Source organism: Rattus norvegicus, chromosome 9, assembly GCF_036323735.1.
Source record: "Rattus norvegicus strain BN/NHsdMcwi chromosome 9, GRCr8, whole genome shotgun sequence".
NCBI lineage: Eukaryota > Metazoa > Chordata > Mammalia > Rodentia > Muridae > Rattus > Rattus norvegicus.
Window position 1 is genome coordinate 102,057,614 of NC_086027.1, and position 18,667 is coordinate 102,076,280.

Here is an 18,667-nt window from a genome sequence, read left to right on the forward strand (position 1 = left end):
AGGAAAATTGCCTTCTTGTCCACGATTTCACTAAATATCTGATTTGTCATGTGCTAAGGGGACAACTGCAGAGCAGACTTTTCCCTCTTATTACTTGAGAACTTTGTATGATAATATTCCAATCTATTTTTTTAATAGCTCACCAAGTTCAATTTGTGCTGCCCATATAATGTTGGATGTGTGGCCATCCATTAGAGCACAGGTATAGTCAACCTACTAGAGGCATACCCTAAAAGAGAACCGACTCTCATGAGCTCTCACGAACAACTTCCTTGTTGTGTCTGCAAACACTGTTTAATTGTAGTTAATTACCACTTCTGGCTGTTATAGTCCTTCCTCCTCTTCTACAGTTCTACGAGCTTTGGGAAGTATGTGAGTGTACACACACACACACACACACACACACACACACACACACACAGAGAGTCCACTTAGGGCTGAGAATTCTTCAGTTCTTTGTTCTCTGCACCTCGATCAAATGTGGGTCTCTGTGTTAATCATCATCTACTGTAGAAAGCAGCTTTTTCTGATGAGGGCTGAGAGACGCACTAATCTATGAACATGATATCCATTCATCAGAATGACAGCAGTCGGTTTTCCCATAAAGCCCATGACATGCATAGCCAAGGTTCTTGACCCCAGTAATAGTACCAAGTATGGGTTTTATCTTATGGAACAATATTAAGTCCAGGCTTCAGGTGGTTGGTTTTTTTCTCTTGACAGTCACTCCACAATTGTACCAGTGCGCATGTCTTGTGAGACTGGTCCTTATTGCAACTTGCAGGGTTCATAGCTGGGGAAGAGTGTTTACTTTTCTCTTCTGGTAATGTGTGATGTAGTTTTCAACACCATGAAAAGTCGCTGTCAACGATGAAGCGTCCCAGTCAGTATCATCTTTACTTCTGTATGTCTATGATTCAAGTATAAGGTGTCTTCAGAAATCGTGTCATGTTGTCAAGCACAACATGAGGACAGTCAGGAACACTGACAAGAGCCTATAATGATCAGGCATTTCTGAGTTGTTCCTCGGAAATGACTGGAAAAGGCCATTCTGAGTACTGGCTTTTTATTTGGTAGCCTGTGGTGTCTAGTACGGGTACTTTCTCCATGTCTTAGGGGATCTCCATTTTAACCCTCTTTATAAATGTGTATGCATTAGCTGCATCATATTTTAATTTAATTTTTTTCATGTCAAACCCTGGACCTGTACATAATATCATTCAGTTGCATTCACCCACAGTCTTCCATTTTTTAAAAAAATACTTTTTAAAATCTGTGTGTGTGCTTGTGTGTGTATGTCTGTGTCTGTGTGTGCAAACAATTGTTTGGGAACCCACAGAGGCTCGAAGGGATTAACCATTCCCTTGGATTTTTCAGCTGTTCTCTATAGGTACTGGGATATGAACTTCTGCAAGACCAAGCTCTTGACTGCTGAGCCATCTCTCCAGCCGCCTAGTTTGTGTGTTTGCTTTAAATCCATTCATAACAGTATAAAATCTCACTGTTTTCAATGTGCCAGAAGATGCTTGGATCCATGCATGTTTTGTAATGTTCAAATGGGGAAATAACCTACTTCCTCAAACATTCATCATTTCTTCGTTGTGAAAACATTCAAAAATCCTTTCTTCCATACAGGTAATATTTTGCATTTGTCACAAAGTATTTCTGAGATGCAAAAAGTTGTGATAATGAAATGAACACCGTACCAGCACTAAGATTATCAAATAAGGAATCAGGGTTTAGGGGTGAGACTCAGTGGTACACTGTGTGCTCAGCACACAGAAGGCCGTAGGCTCACTCCTCACAGAGAGGGACAGAGACAGAGACTCATGGGTGGATGGCTGCGTGAGTGGGACAGTATTACCCAGAAAGTCTTATCCTTGGTGTAATCCTCCTTACTTGCATTTCTCTCCGCTACTATCTCACTTAACCGCTTTCTGAAAGTTGATGACTGTTCAGCAGTACATTATAAATACATTCAGCACATAATAAACTGGCATGTGTGTGTGTGCGTGGTTCTAAGAAATATGCAGCACTATTTGCACACTTCAGTCCTTCTGTTTGCCTTCTAGGCATGTCTGTGGGATTTGCTCAAGTTGGTTATTCATATTTGTCACTTCTTGTCCTGTCAAATAAACATTTAATAATTGTGTTTGTGTTCTCCAGTTGTCCAATAAAGAAGTAAATAAAAAAAATGTGTATGCATATATTTTAGGATTGCTTCTACAGCAGCAGGTTTCTATACGACTTTTAAGAAAAATCTTAAGTCTTCCCTAGCTCTAACTGCCTAATCAAACCTGTGGAAACAGTTAACAGTTCTGTATGGGATTCAGCCTTTTCTCACTGACAGTCCTTTCCCCCTCTTATTGAAAATAGACTTTTCTTTCCCATAATGCATTCTGGTTGTGTTTTTCTCTCCCTCCTTTCACTCTTTCCAATTCCACCCCACCTCTCCTCCCAGCCATATCCACTCCCCTTCACCTCTCATCAGAGAGCAAACAGGCTTCCCAGGGATAGCAAAACAAAACACCACAACCTGAAACATAGTAAGACAAAACAACCCCCCCCCCAACTGGAGTGGGCAAACCAAATAGAAGGAAAAGAGCCCAAGGAAAGGCACAAGAAACAGAGATATCATTCATTCATACACTCAGGAGTCCCATAAAAAAACCCACTAAACTGGAAGCCATAATATATACTCAAAGGACCTGTAGGGTAAAAGAGAGAGAAGAAAAAAATTAGAAACAGAAGGAGAAGGAAAAGCCCTGATGTGACATTATGAGACAAGCAACCTCTGAGGATGCCGTTGAGTTCATTTCTGTTGGTTGTCGGCTGCTGGCTGTGAGGCTCCTTTGGAGGACACTAATGTTTCATTTGCAAGTGGTTATGAACTTGGAATCACTTCTGGGTTTAAGATGGGGTCATGTAGAAATGTATCTACTTCTCCTTTCAGCTCTAGGACCCCAATATGGTGCAGCTCCATGCAGGCCCTGTGCTCGCTGCCTCTCTGAGACTCCGTGTGTGCATGGCTCATGTTCATTTAGTGGGCCTTGTCTGCCTGGTGTCCTTCCCCTCTGGCTTTTCCACTCTTTACACCTCCTCTCAGTGGGGCTCCCTGAGAGCCGAAGGGAGGGATTTGATGGAGACCTCAAATGTTTGGGGCTAGATGGTCTAAGATCTGTCATTTTCTGTATAATGTCTAGCTGTGGGTCTCCATGTTTGTTCTCATCTGCTGTGGGAGGCTGGTGTCTGGTGTCTGAGCAGCTGATTTGTTTCCCTGTTGTTTCACTGACACTCTTAATAGATGTTCTATTTTGGTTGATGCCGATCAATAAAGGTGAGCCCTTATCAAGTCATTTTGATTCTTGCGTTACCTTTGTCCTTACTGTCTCAGCTTGGAAATAACCTGACTGATTTGGTAGACACCATCCTGAGAAAATGCGTTTTACTAAGGTCTGTGATGATGACATGTCAACTTTGTATCTTGTAAGCATGAAAAGCACATTACTGCTACTTACATTTAATTGGCACTCCCAAATTGACATTGATGGAGGATGTCTCCGATTCCAATGGTTTCTTTTCCCCCGTCGAGTTCCCAGCATTTGAATAAAAAATAATTTCCCTTTAATTACTGTGGATGATAAAGATGTTTTCATTGCTCTTTTAAGTCAAAATTTCTCCCACTAAATTTGAACTAAGAGAAAAACACCCTTCAATAAATTGGGCAAAATTAGAAATCTATTGGCCATATGAAATAAACTATAGATTCAGAAGGTCAATTCATGCTATAAATATTCTGCTTATCCTGGAGGGCATGAGCATGGGAGAGCTGGCCCCACCATTCTTCTGCCATGAGGTGGCATGGGCACAGGAGAGATGTGTCTCCTCACCTTGTCCACTCCTCACCACCTGCTGCATCTGACCCCAAGTTCATGAAAGTGGATGAGCTGGCCCCACCCCTTGCCTCCTGTAACACTCTGGAGAGCTCTCCCCACCCCTTGCCTACTGTGACACTCAGGAGAGCTGTCTTCACCCCTCGCTTGCTGTGACACTATGGAGAACTGTCCTCACTCCTCGCTTGCTGTGACACTATGGAGAACCGGCCTGCACCTTGCCTGGGCAGAGCCAGCCTTGTAGACTTGATAGTAGGAGAGCTGGCCCCACCCCTTGCCAGCTAAGGCATTGGGTAAACTAGCTGGGAGTGCTGGAGAGCTGGTACTGGCCGTGTGGGTACAGAAGAGCTATAGGGCTGACTAACTCAGCTAGCATGCAGACCCAGGTCTGGGGATTTGAGTTGGCCCATCTGTGAATGGCTGGGGCATGTGAAAGGGCTGGTCCTGCAGATCCAAAGCTGCAGAACCTCCATGACACAGGGCAACGATAAGAGCACCGGTGAGGTACCAGTATAGTTAGAGGGTACCAGAAGGTACCAGTATAGTTAGAGGGTACCAGAAGCCAGAGGCCTCGAACAAGACCAGAGTCATTACAGTGAACATTTGCAGGTGAAGATGTGTGGACAAAAGGGTATAGAGTATGACACATGGTGACATACTGCAGCTTCCATAACAAGATGGTTTACCTATGTATTTATTTTATTCTTTACTTTCTTTTAGGGGGGTTGCAAGGCAGAGGGTAGATAGGAAGGGATGGGGAGATGAGTGGGATGGGAGTGCATTGGTTCACAAAGAATCAATCAAAAGTTGGAAACAGGCAGATTCTACTTCTCCCTATTTCTTTGGCCAGGTTATTTTGGCCGTTATTCTATTTGAGTGTGTAGATAGTTTCCTGACCTATTAACTTATCAAGATCAACCTTGCCCCCAGGTTCTCCCAGCATCCCTCAGTGCTTACCTGTTACAGGGTGTGACTGGTATACCCTGTTCCTTACCCAGCACGTGGGTTGGGCTGTCCTTCCCTCCAGCTGCCCTCCCCTGTAGAATCCAGCCATTCTGGCTACACTCGTCGTTTTACATCCTCATTTACCGTTTACCGTCCTCGCCTCCTTGTTTCCTGGCTCCGGCCGATGACACCCATCTCCTCCTATGGCCTCGCTCAGGTCGCGTTCATTCTGGACTCTCCAAGATGTTTCTGCCTCTGGCCACGTTCTCCTTCATATCGTCAAATTCTCCTTTTACAGTTTTGTTTTCCATTCACCCGGGAGCCTGCTTGGCATTTGTATTGGACACAGATGTTGGACTTTTAATTGTAGGATCTTACCGTTTGCTGGCCACAGCATTGGTCTTGGTGGTGTGGTGGAGATAGCCTAAAGAATGCCAGTCTTACCAAGTTATTAGCCAGTGCTGGCGCAGACCTTAACACAGACTCTTTCTGTTAATGGTGTCCTGAGCTAGACTCCGCCTGTTATGGGTGCCCTGAGCTACATGTGTATATGCATATTCCCGAATGCCTCACTATTGCTTCAATGCTCTTCAGAGGAATTTGAGACTACAAATGGGGTAACAAAAAGCACTATTATTCCTTGGAAAATGAGTGCTTTTTTCTCTTTTGGATAGGAAGTACCAAAGATATTCTTTTATTTATTTGTTTTCAAACTTTGCATTTTTTTTTCTTCACAAAAAGTAACATTTTACGACTGCCTTTGTTTCCAGGGGGCCGCGTGTTTCTCTATGCTCACTTTCTCGTCTGGAATGACAAGGGTGCACACACACTGGTTTCTGCACTGTTGTGCTGCCTCCCCCCCCCCCACTTTTTTTGTAGAGATGTTCTCAGTTATCAGCACATTTCAGTTGTTCTCATGTTGAATTGGTTCACAGTCATCAGACTCTGAAGGGACTGATTTGTAAGTCAGAACGCAGCTTACTGGTCTAGGGAAGTCCGTCTAGTGTTATCTATGCTTAGCAACAGCTGTCTTCCTACCACACTACTCTCCGACATCATTGTCTATGGGAAGCTCAGTTTGTTAGTGCTAGATGGCCTTGGCGAGCATACAATCAGCCAGATCAAAGAGAATTAGATGGATTTAAGGCACCTCAGGCTAGCCTGAAGGAATTATGCTGCCCACAGTAAGTATAGAGCTGAGCTGTAATCAGCTCCTGCCATTCAGGTGTGGCCTTTTTGTTCTGCAGGGTAGCTCCTGTGGGCAGAGGTAGATTCCTATTCGTCCTCTTCCCAGCACTTCTGTATTAATACACTTCAGTTTTTCATCTCTTTTTTTCTTCTTCCAGGACTGATTTTAGGTAACACTGGGACATAGACACAATCTTCTTAGTGTGTCATACATAATTTTTTTGTTACCCATTTATTTAAACATTTTTATTAAAAATATACAATGGGAACTTCATAAATATGTATCTCATTGAATTATTACAAACAATACATCTGCACATGGTACTTATTTATTAAAAAAAATTCCTTTCCATGTCACTACTGTTGGGTTTCTTCATTTCTGCCTTTCAAAAAAAAATTTTTTTTTAGAACAAACCCATAAAACAATATCAGTGCTCAGTTCAGGTTAATAAATTAATGAAAGTGCAATGTGATGCTTGTTGTCCAAAAAACAAAAACAAACAAACAAAGAAACCAAACAACCCATTCTGCAGATTTGTCCACATTTTCCTTTGCCTAACATATGGGGAGATATGGGAGAAGTAAAGTGTAACAAGGCTGGAGAAACGTCACATAAAAGTTGACACAGAGTTTTGGATTAAGACTGTACTCTTCCCATTTGAAAGCAAGAACAGAAAGAGAGTGAGTGAAAATCGGGACTAGCACAATCCGGCACAGTATGGACGGTAAAGGACTCAGGGAAATAGCCCCTCCCCGCCCCGCCCAGCCCCGCCCAGCCCAGCCCAGCCCAGCCCAGCCCAGCCCAGCCCAGCCCAGCACAGCACAGCACAGCTCAGCACAGCACAGATTGTAATGGAGGCTCCGGAAGAACCTGGGGATGGAAGTCATGCCACAGTAAGGAGTAAAGTTTCAAGGTAGAAGTCTAGTGAAAGGAAGACTTGATCAAGTCAGAGGAGCTGGGTGACATCATCACTTTCAGTGAGGATCAGAGTGGTGCCTGCTCATGGAATACTGTGTGTCGAAGGTTGTTGAGAGAAAAGGTAGGTTGTTGGGATGAATAAATTATTCCTTTGCCCAAAGCATGAGCTGATTTTCCTTTGAAATACAGGAATGGAATAAAAAATAAAATGTAATGGACTGACCCTGGACTCTGACCCCATAGGTAGCAATGAATATCCTAGTAAGAGCACCAGTGGAAGGGGAAGCCCTGGGTCCTGCTAAGACTGAACCCCCAGTGAACTAGTCTATGGGGGGAGGGCGGCAATGGGGGGAGGGTTGGGAGGGGAACACCCATAAGGAAGGGGAGGGGGGAGGGGGATGTTTGCCCGGAAACCGGGAAAGGGAATAACACTCGAAATGTATATAAGAAATACTCAAGTTAATAAAAAAAAAAAAGAATAATTCTCTATATTAACCTTAAAAAATACATATATATTTGTAAATTGTAATAAAAGATGGGAGAAATAAACCAAAAAAAAATAAAATGTAGACATTGTGAAGTAAGAATTAGTAGGATTTGGTTGCATGCCATGTAGAAGGCACAGATGTGAAAGCAAAAAAAAAAAAAAAATAAAAAAGAATGTTTCAAATTTGTGTGCTTAGTTACCAAGAAGAGGTGGTTTGGGGATAAGAAGAAAGGTTTAGGCAAATTAAAATATGGGATGAGTAGATTATAGGGGTAGTCACCACGGAAATGATGATTAGGTGAAGTAATGCCTGTGTTGGTTGTTTCGGTCTGGCTATTACACATAGGCATGTGCCTCCAAATATCACCTTAACATGAGAAATATGTACAATACAGTCTACAAATTCACTATTCATTTGTAATAGTACAATTACATAGTAACAAATTAAATAGTAAGAAAAGAAGAAAAAAATGAGGACCAGGCATAGAACCACCATCTTTAGTCCTAGAACTTGGGAGAGGAAGGCTGCAGATTACTGTGAGTTCAAGGCCAGCCTGAGCTGCCTGCTGATTTGTTGACCAGGTCAATGTATATAACGATACTCTGTCTCAAATACAGAAAAACCTGAGACAAAATCAATTCAGACAAAAAGGAAACTATGGGATGAAAGAATTGGTCAAGATTGGACATATGTTTAAGTTTTATACGTTTGAGGGGGGAGGGGGGTGTTTGCCCGGAAACCGGGAAAGGGAATAACACTTGAAATGTATATAAGAAATACTCAAGTTAATAAAAAAAATATCAAATAAAAGTTAATTTAAAAGAAAAAAAAGTTTTATACGTTTGAGGAATTGGGGAAATGAAAAGCTACCCCTTAAGTGCCAAAATGAGTGGAGAGGCGATATCTTAGTCTTTGTGCCCTTGAATATGTGGAAGAAAGGGTGCCGAAGACACAAAAACTAAAGAGGTAAACATCTATCAGTTTATTTCTACTGCACACTGTTCTACCTCTTCTGTGTGCACCGTTTACAACGTAGTCTTCATTATAGGAAAGGAAACCAGTGTGAAGAAGACCGGGGTGCAGTCTTGACGATCAAGGAATTTCAAGTTCGACATTTCTGTCCACTACTCTAGAAGAGTTAAGTATCCCGAGAAAGATCATTAGTGACATTTGAAACAATGGCTTTATTAACTCAGATAAGTGCAGGAGATAAATGCTAGGGAAAGGAACAGAGCACGTTAGAAGCCGTAGGAAGGGCATCTGTAAATGAGTATGGCAGTCAGTGTGAGGATAAAGTCAGTGAGGATTATGTTGGGAGAGGAGATATAACTAAAGGGAGATGGAAGATCCAGAAGCCAAGGATGCTAGTACAGGCTTGGAAGCGTCAATGGGGGAGGGGGGTGGGAGGAGCTGTGTTCTTGGCTAGAGTGAGGGGACAATGTACAAGGAAGTGCTAACGAAATAGTTTGATGGCACTTCTACCTGGGCAGCTCACAGAACGCCTTCTGTCATCCTTGTCATGCTGAAATAGAAGCAGGAATTAACCTGATAGAATGTGTTAAGGGATGAGAGAAACTGGTTAGGAAGGAAGACGCTAAGGTTAGAGAGAATCTGTCTGGTGCCAGCAACGATCGGAACTCTGGAATCATGGATGGTGTAACTGTCAATGTGTTGCACTTGCAAAGGTAACTGGTCACCTTCATGCCATTTGTCATTTCTTATTATTTATTATTTTACGTGACACAGTTTGCCTTCCCCCTTCCTCCCACACTTCATATTTATTCCGTTCTGAGTCTACAGTAACTTACTATATTATGTAAATTTTTCCCAAGATGGATTTCATTGTGAATGTTTCTTGCAAAAATACAATCCTAAGCACAAGTGACTTCCTTCATTTGGAGTTGTCACAAGCCCCACACTTTTGGGTTTTGTGTCATCGTTTGAGAAGTACCAGTCTTTAATCTCTTTGATATACTCTTTAAGTTATTTTACATCCGATAACATGTCTATCTTTTGTGGAGAAGTGGACGAAGGGACTAAAATAATTATGCCCCTAAGAATAAACTCAATCGATTTACTATGTACATGATGGATTTTCACCTGATGTCTATGTTGTCTTGACTATGATATACTACCCAAAGGCTTCCCTTTTTCTGTGATAGTATTTTAAAATATAGCATCCTGCATTGTCAGGCAGCCAGGTTTCTTTAACCATTTGAAGCTGGTCCTTTTAGCATAGTCTTTTCACGTGTCAAGGCATGAAAGATATGTAACCACATTGACAGCATAGGTGAATGGTGAGGAGACTAATGCGAACCCTGAGTTTAAATTTCTGTTCTTGCTCCTGTTTAGGTCTTTTCCTCTGATGTCTGAAGTAATGATGGCAAACTCTTGTACACGCAATTCACTCAGATTCTCAGTGTTTGTGTTGGCCACGGGATCCTGAGTAAGGATAAATATATAGCATTACTGAGTGGCCAATTGGCACCCCAGTGCCAATAGAGTAGCAGGAATACATGCATGAGCATACATACACTATGGTATTTAAAGAATCCATTTTTGGTATATGTCAGAAAATCAAAATTAGTATTTCCTTTCTCTTTTAAATTTTATTTTTTATTTTATTTTATGCTTTTGTTGAAAATAGGTTTTTTCTTTTTCTTTTTTTTTAACTTGAGTATTTCTTTTTTTTTTCTTTTATTAACTTGAGTATTTCTTATATACATTTCGAGTGTTATTCCCTTTCCCGGTATCCGGGCAAACATCCCCCTCCCCCTCCCCTTCCTTATGGGTGTTCTCCTCCCAACCCTCCCCCCATTGCCGCCCTCCCCCCAACAGTCTAGTTCACTGGGGGTTCAGTCTTAGCAGGACCCAGGGCTTCCCCTTCCACTGGTGCTCTTACTAGGATATTCATTGCTACCTATGAGGTCAGAGTCCAGGGTCAGTCCATGTATAGTCTTTAGATAGTGGCTTAGTCCCTGGAAGCTCTGGTTGCTTGACATTGTTGTACATATGGGGTCTCGAGCCCCTTCAAGCTCTTCCAGTTCTTTCTCTGATTCCTTCAATGGGGGTCCTATTCTCAGTTCAGTGGTTTGCTGCTGGCATTCGCCTATGTATTTGCTGTATTCTGGCTGTGTCTCTCAGGAGCGATCTACATCCGGCTCCTGTCAGTCTGCACTTCTTTGCTTCATCCATCTTGTCTAATTGGGTGGCTGTATATGTATGGGCCACATGTGGGGCAGGCTCTGAATGGGTGTTCCTTCTGTCTCTGTTTTAATCTTTGCCTCTCCCTTCCCTGCCAAGGGTATTCTTTTTCCTCATTTAAAGAAGGAGTGAAGCATTCACATTTTGATCATCCGTCTTGAGTTTTGTTTGTTCTAGGGATCTAGGGTAATTCAAGCATTTGGGCTAATAGCCACTTATCAATGAGTGCATACCATGTATGTCTTTCTGTGATTGGGTTAGCTCACTCAGGATGATATTTTCCAGTTCCAACCATTTGCCTACGAATTTCATAAACTCGTTGTTTTTGATAGCTGAGTAATATTCCATTGTGTAGATGTACCACATTTTCTGTATCCATTCCTCTGTTGAAGGGCATCTGGGTTCTTTCCAGCTTCTGGCTATTATAAATAAGGCTGCGATGAACATAGTGGAGCATGTGTCTTTTTTATATGTTGGGGCATCTTTTGGGTATATGCCCAAGAGAGGTATAGCTGGATCCTCAGGCAGTTCAATGTCCAATTTTCTGAGGAACCTCCAGACTGATTTCCAGAATGGTTGTACCAGTCTGCAATCCCACCAACAATGGAGGAGTGTTCCTCTTTCTCCGCATCCTCGCCAGCATCTGCTGTCACCTGAGTTTTTGATCTTAGCCATTCTCACTGGTGTGAGGTGAAATCTCAGGGTTGTTTTGATTTGCATTTCCCTTATGACTAAAGATGTTGAACATTTCTTTAGGTGTTTCTCAGCCATTCGGCATTCCTCAGCTGTGAATTGTTTGTTTAGCTCTGAACCCCATTTTTTAATAGGGTTATTTGTCTCCCTGCGGTCTAACTTCTTGAGTTCTTTGTATATTTTGGATATAAGGCCTCTAACTGTTGTAGGATTGGTAAAGATCTTTTCCCAATCTGTTGGTTGCCGTTTTGTCCTAACCACAGTGTCCTTTGCCTTACAGAAGCTTTGCAGTTTTATGAGATCCCATTTGTCGATTCTTGATCTTAGAGCATAAGCCATTGGTGTTTTGTTCAGGAAATTTTTTCCAGTGCCCATGTGTTCCAGATGCTTCCCTAGTTTTTCTTCTATTAGTTTGAGTGTATCTGGTTTGATGTGGAGGTCCTTGATCCACTTGGAGTTAAGCTTTGTACAGGGTGATAAGCATGGATCGATCTGCATTCTTCTACATGTTGACCTCCAGTTGAACCAGCACCATTTGCTGAAAATGCTATCTTTTTTCCATTGGATGGTTTTGGCTCCTTTGTCAAAAATCAAGTGACCATAGGTGTGTGGGTTCATTTCTGGGTCTTCAATTCTGTTCCATTGGTCTATCTGTCTGTCTCTGTACCAATACCATGCCGTTTTTATCACTATTGCTCTGTAATACTGCTTGAGTTCAGGGATAGTGATTCCCCCTGAAGTCCTTTTATTGTTGAGGATAGTTTTAGCTATCCTGGGTTTTTTGTTATTCCAGATGAATTTGCAAATTGTTCTGTCTAACTCTTTGAAGAATTGGATTGGTATTTTGATGGGGATTGCATTGAATCTGTAGATTGCTTTTGGTAAAATGGCCATTTTTACTATATTAATCCTGCCAATCCATGAGCATGGGAGATCTTTCCATCTTCTGAGGTCTTCTTCAATTTCTTTCTTCAGAGTCTTGAAGTTCTTATAGTACAGATCTTTTACTTGCTTGGTTAAAGTCACACCGAGGTACTTTATATTGTTTGGGTCTATTATGAAGGGTGTCGTTTCCCTAATTTCTTTCTCGGCTTCTTTCTCTTTTGTGTAGAGGAAGGCAACTGATTTATTTGAGTTAATTTTATACCCAGCCACTTTGCTGACGTTGTCTATCAGCTTTAGTTGTTCTCTGGTGGAACTTTTGGGATCACTTAAATATACTATCATATCATCTGCAAATAGTGATATTTTGACTTCTTCTTTTCCGATCTGTATCTCCTTAACCTCCTTTTGTTGTCTGATTGCTCTGGCTAGAACTTCACGAACTATATTGAATAAGTAGGGAGAGAGTGGGCAACCTTGTCTAGTCCCTGGTTTTAGTGGGATTGCTTCAAGTTTCTCTCCATTTAGTTTAATGTTAGCAACTGGTTTGCTGTATATGGCTTTTACTATGTTTAGGTATGGGCCTTGAATTCCTATTCTTTCCAGGACTTTTATCATGAAGGGGTGTTGAATTTTGTCAAATGCTTTCTCAGCATCTAATGAAATGATCATGTGGTTTTGTTCTTTCAGTTTGTTTATATAATGGATCACGTTGATGGTTTTCTGTATATTAAACCATCCCTGCATGCCTGGGATGAAGCCTACTTGATCATGGTGGATGATTGTTTTGATGTGCTCTTGGATTCGGTTTGCCAGAATTTTATTGAGTATTTTTTTTGATTATTCCATGCAAATTGAGTAAATGTAAGCACCATTTCAGATTTCTATATTTTTGTGTTGCCTATTTATTTTCTCCAAAATATTTTTTTCTTATATTTTTAGCCTGTGAATTTCAGTGTTCTCTAATCTGTGTGAAATCCTGCACCAAATTATAACATATCTTAGTTCTTGGAATTGGCTGTTGTTTCTACTTGTGCATTTAATTTTTACTGGCTGTGGATCTTCCCTAGTTGCCTGAAATTGAGGGTACTTGTGCTATGGAATAGTAGATGATAAAGAATAAATTTTCTGCAGTCAAAAGTTAGAGGAAGATAAGAGTGAGCTAGAGTAAACCCAGACTTAAGAAATGACCTCCAGTGACTCAAGGGAAATACATATATGCAGACAGACCGACAGATAAGCAATAACACAGTTGCTTGTAATACAGGCTACTTGAGATAGAATTTAAGAAGCAGCAACAACTTGGCTTTTCCTCAGGGTGACATAAAGATAAAATGAAAGAAGGCGATTGAACAAGGGAGGGGCTAGAGTATAAAGTTAGGAGATGAATTTTTGTGGAAATCCGTAACAAAAAAAACCCCAACCAACCAACCAACCAACCAAACAAACAAACAAACAAACACCCACAATCATGAGGCTACTTCACATTGTGTTTTTTGCTTGTAATACTAAAATAAAACAACTTTATGTTTTCTTATTGAAGTGTTAGCAAGCATCTGAGCTCTCTGTTAACCTACTAAGTGAGCACTAGAAATCAGCAGTGAAGTCCCCACTGGGAAACCAAATGCATAATTTGCCATTTAATCTAATTTAATTTTTTCATATCTGTCCTTATTTTTATTGTGAACATAAAATTATTTAAAAGGTTTCCTTAGCTTAATTTTAGGTATTTTTTATTTTTTTATTATTTATTTATTATTTATTTATTTATTTTTATTAACTTGAGTACTTCTTTTATACATTTCGAGTGTTATTCCCTTTCCCGGTTTCCGGGCAAACATCCCCCTCCCACCTCCCCTTCCTTATGGGTGTTCCCCTCCCAACCCTCCCCCCATTGCCGCCCTTCCCCCAACAGTCTAGTTCACTGGGGGTTCAGTCTTAGCAGAACCCAGGGCTTCCCCTTCCACTGGTGCTCTTACTAGGATATTCAATGCTACCCATGAGGTCAGAGTCCAGGGTCAGTCCATGTATAGTCTTTAGGTAGTGGCTTAGTCCCTGGAAGCTCTGGTTGCTTGGCATTGTTGTACCTATGGGGTCTCGAGCCCCTTCAAGCTCTTCCAGTTATTTCTCTGATTCCTTCAACGGGGGTCCTATTCTCAGTTCAGTGGTTTGCTGCTGGCATTCGCCTCTGTGTTTGCTGTATTCTGGCTGTGTCTCTCAGGAGTGATCTACATCTGGCTCCTGTCTGTCTGCACTTCTTTATTGAGTATTTTTGCGTCGATATTCATAAGGGAAATTGGTCTGAAGTTCTCTTTCTTTGTTGTGTCTTTGTGTGGTTTAGGTATAAGAGTAATTGTGGCTTCGTAGAAGGTATTCGGTAGTGATCCATCTGTTTCAATTTTGTGGAATAGTTTGGATAATATTGGTATGAGGTCTTCTATGAAGGTTTGATAGAATTCTGCACTAAACCTGTCTGGACCTGGGCTCTTTTTGGTTGGGAGACCTTTAATGACTGCTTCTATTTCCTTAGGAGTTATGGGGTTGTTTAACTGGTTTATCTGTTCCTGATTTAACTTCGGTACCTGGTATCTGTCTAGGAAATTGTCCATTTCCTGCAGATTTTCAAGTTTTGTTGAATATAGGCTTTTATAGTAAGATCTGATGATTTTTTGAATTTCCTCTGAATCTGTAGTTATGTCTCCCTTTTCATTTCTGATTTTGTTAATTTGGACACACTCTCTGTGTCCTCTCGTTAGTCTGGCTAAGGGTTTATCTATCTTGTTGATTTTCTCAAAGAACCAACTTTTGGTTCTGTTGATTCTTTCTATGGTCCTTTTTGTTTCTACTTGGTTGATTTCAGCTCTGAGTTTGATTATTTCCTGCCTTCTACTCCTCCTGGGTGTATTTGCTTCTTTTTGTTCTAGAGCTTTTAGGTGTGCTGTCAAGCTGCTGACATATGCTCTTTCCTATTTCTTTCTGCAGGCACTCAGTGCTATGGGTTTTCCTCTTAGCACAGCTTTCATTGTGTCCCATAAGTTTGGGTATGTTGTACCTTCATTTTCATTAAATTCTAAAAAGTTTTTAATTTCTTTCTTTATTTCTTCCTTGACCAGGTTATCATTGAGTAGAGCATTGTTCAATTTCCACGTATATGTGGGCATTCTTCCCTTATTGTTATTGAAGACCAGTTTTAGGCCGTGGTGGTCCGATAGCACGCATGGGATTATTTCTATCTTTCTGTACCTGTTGAGGCCCGTTTTTTGACCAATTATATGGTCAATTTTGGAGAAAGTACCATGAGGAGCTGAGAAGAAGGTATATCCTTTTGCTTTAGGATAGAATGTTCTATAAATATCCGTTAAGTCCATTTGGCTCATGACTTCTCTTAGTCTGTCTACATCTCTGTTTAATTTCTGTTTCCATGATCTGTCCGTTGATGAGAGTGGGGTGTTGAAATCTCCCACTATTATTGTGTGAGGTGCAATGTGTGTTTTGAGCTTTAGTAAGGTTTCTTTTACATATGTAGGTGCCCTTGTATTTGGGGCATAGATATTTAGGATTGAGAGTTCATCTTGGTGGATTTTTCCTTTGATGAATATGAAGTGTCCTTCCTTATCTTTTTTGATGACTTTTAGTTGTAAATTGATTTTATTTGATATTAGAATGGCTACTCCAGCTTGCTTCTTCTGACCATTTGCTTGGAAAGTTGTTTTCCAGCCTTTCACTCTGAGGTAGTGTCTGTCTTTGTCTCTGAGGTGCGTTTCCTGTAGGCAGCAGAATGCAGGGTCCTCGTTGCGTATCCAGTTTGTTAATCTATGTCTTTTTATTGGGGAGTTGAGGCCATTGGTGTTGAGAGATATTAAGGAATAGTGATTATTGCTTCCCGTTATATTCATATTTGGATGTGAGGTTATGTTTGTGTGCTTTTCTTCTCATTGTTTTGTTGCCAAGACGATTAGTTTCTTGCTTCTTCTAGGGTGTAGCTTGCCTCCTTATGTTGGGCTTTACCATTTATTATCCTTTGTAGTGCTGGATTTGTAGAAAGATATTGTGTAAATTTGGTTTTGTCATGGAATATCTTGGTTTCTCCATCTATGTTAATTGAGAGTTTTGCAGGATACAGGAACCTGGGCTGGCATTTGTGTTCTCTTAGGGTCTGTATGACATCTGTCCAGGATGTTCTGGCTTTCAGAGTCTCTGGCGAAAATCTGGTGTGATTCTGATAGGTCTGCCTTTATATGTTACTTGACCTTTTTCCCTTACTGCTTTCAATATTCTTTCTTTATTTTGTGCATTTGGTGTTTTGACTATTATGTGTTGGGTGGTGTTTCTTTTCTGGTCCAATCTATTTGGAGTTCTGTAGGCTTCTTGTATGCCTATTCACTCTCTTCTATACCTATTATCCTTAGGTTTGATCTCCTCATTGATTCCTGGATTTCCTGTATGTTTTGGACCAGTAGCTTTTTCTGCTTTACATTATCTTTGACAGTTGAGTCGATGATTTTTATGGAATCTTCTGCTCCAGAGATTCTCTCTTCTATCTCTTGTATTCTGTTGGTGAAGCTTGTATCTACGGCTCCTTGTCTCTTCTTTTGGTTTTCTATATCCAGGGTTGTTTCCATGTGTTCTTTCTTGATTGCTTCTATTTCCATTTTTAATTCCTTCAACTGTTTGATTGTGTTTTCCTGGAATTCTTTCAGGGATTTTTGTGATTCCTCTCTGTAGGCTTCTATGTGTTTATTTATGTTTTGCTGTGTTTCTCTAAGGGAGTTCTTCACGTCTTTCTTGAAGTCCTCCAGCATCTTGATCAAATGTGATTTTAAATCTAGGTCTTGCTTTTCTGGTGTGTTTGGATATTCAGTGTTTGCTTTGGTGGGAGAATTGGGCTCCGATGATGCCATGTAGTCTTGGTTTCTGTTGCTTGGATTCCTGCGCTTGCCTCTCGCCATCAGATTATCTCTAGTGTTACTTTGTTCTGCTATTTCTGACAGTGGCTAGACTGTCCTATAAGCCTGTGTGTCAGGAGTGTTGTAGACCTGTTTTCCTGTTTTCTGTCAGCCAGTTATGTGAACAGAGTGTTCTGCTTTCGGGCGTGTAGTTTTTCCTATCTACAGGTCTTCAGCTGTTCCTGTGGGCCTGTGTCCTGAGTTCACTAGGCAGGTCGCTTGGAGTAGGAAGGTTTGTCTTACCTGTGGTCCCGAGGCTCAAGTTTGCTCAGGGGGTGTTGCTTACGAGCTCACCACGGTGGCAGCAACCAGGAAGATCTGCGCTGCCCTTTCCGGGAGCTTCCGTGTACCAGGGTTCCAGATGGTGTTTGGTGTTTTCCTCTGGAGTCAGAGATGTGGGCAGAGTGCAGTCTCTTCTGGTTTCCCAGGCGTGTCTGAAAATAGGTTTTTTCAATGCAAAGCCTTCTTTCTCTCTCTCTTTAGAAAACAAATAGGCCAAAAATAAATGTTTTATGACTAAAAAGGCAGAGAGAGAGAGAGAGAGAGAGAGAGAGAGAGAGAGAGAGAGAGAGAATGTCACATTTTTGTCAAAGACTTTTCTGTGTCTAATGAAATGATCATGCGTTTAAAAAACCATGTCTTTTACTTTGTTTATATGGTGAATTACATTTATCTATTCATGTATGTCGAACCAACCCTACATCTCTGTTATGACACCTACTTGATCATGGTAGATGGTCTTTTTGATGTGTTATTTGATTTTCTCTGCAAGTATTTTATTGAGAATTTTTGCATCTATGTACATAATGGAAATTGATTTGTAATTCTTTTTCTTTTAGTTAGGTCTTTATTTTGTTTAGTTTTAATTGTGATCTCTTAAAATAGAGCCATTATGGAAACTGGTATGGTGGTTCTTCAGAAAGTTGGGAATTAATCTACTTCAAGATACAGCTATACTACTCTTGGGCATGTAAACAAAGTATGCTTCATCCTACCATAGGGACGCTTGCTCAACAACATTCATTTGCTTTATTCACAAGAGTCAGAAGCTGGGAACTACCTAGATGTCCCTTAACAGAAGGATGGATAAAGAAAATGTGGTACATTCACACAATGGAGTATTAGTCTGTCATTAAAAAATGACCTTATGGGCTGGAGAGATGGATCAATGGTTAAGAGCACTGACTACTCTCCCAATGGCCCTGAGTTCAATTCCCAGCAATCACATGGTGCCTCATCACCATCTGTGATAGGATCCTGTATGTCTGAAGTCAGCAACATTATATGCATATAAATAAAAAGATAAATCTTTAAAATAAATGGCATCATGAAACACAAATGGATGGGATTAGAAACAAAAAATCATCCTGAGTGAGGTAACTCAGATCCAAAAAGATAAATATGACATTTATTCACTTAAATGTAGATATTAGCCATTAAATAAATGATAGCTAAGCTACGATCTGTAGTCCTACAGAGGTCAAGTATAGAGGAAGGGACTAGAGGGAA

At 40.8% G+C, this 18,667-nt stretch overlaps 1 pseudogene; it reads left to right on the forward strand.

Moving 5' to 3' along the window:
• The first annotated feature begins 9,080 nt into the window (after positions 1-9,080).
• Noc3l-ps2 (NOC3-like DNA replication regulator, pseudogene 2) overlaps positions 9,081-18,667 on the forward strand; it is a 31,325-nt pseudogene continuing 21,738 nt past the window's right edge.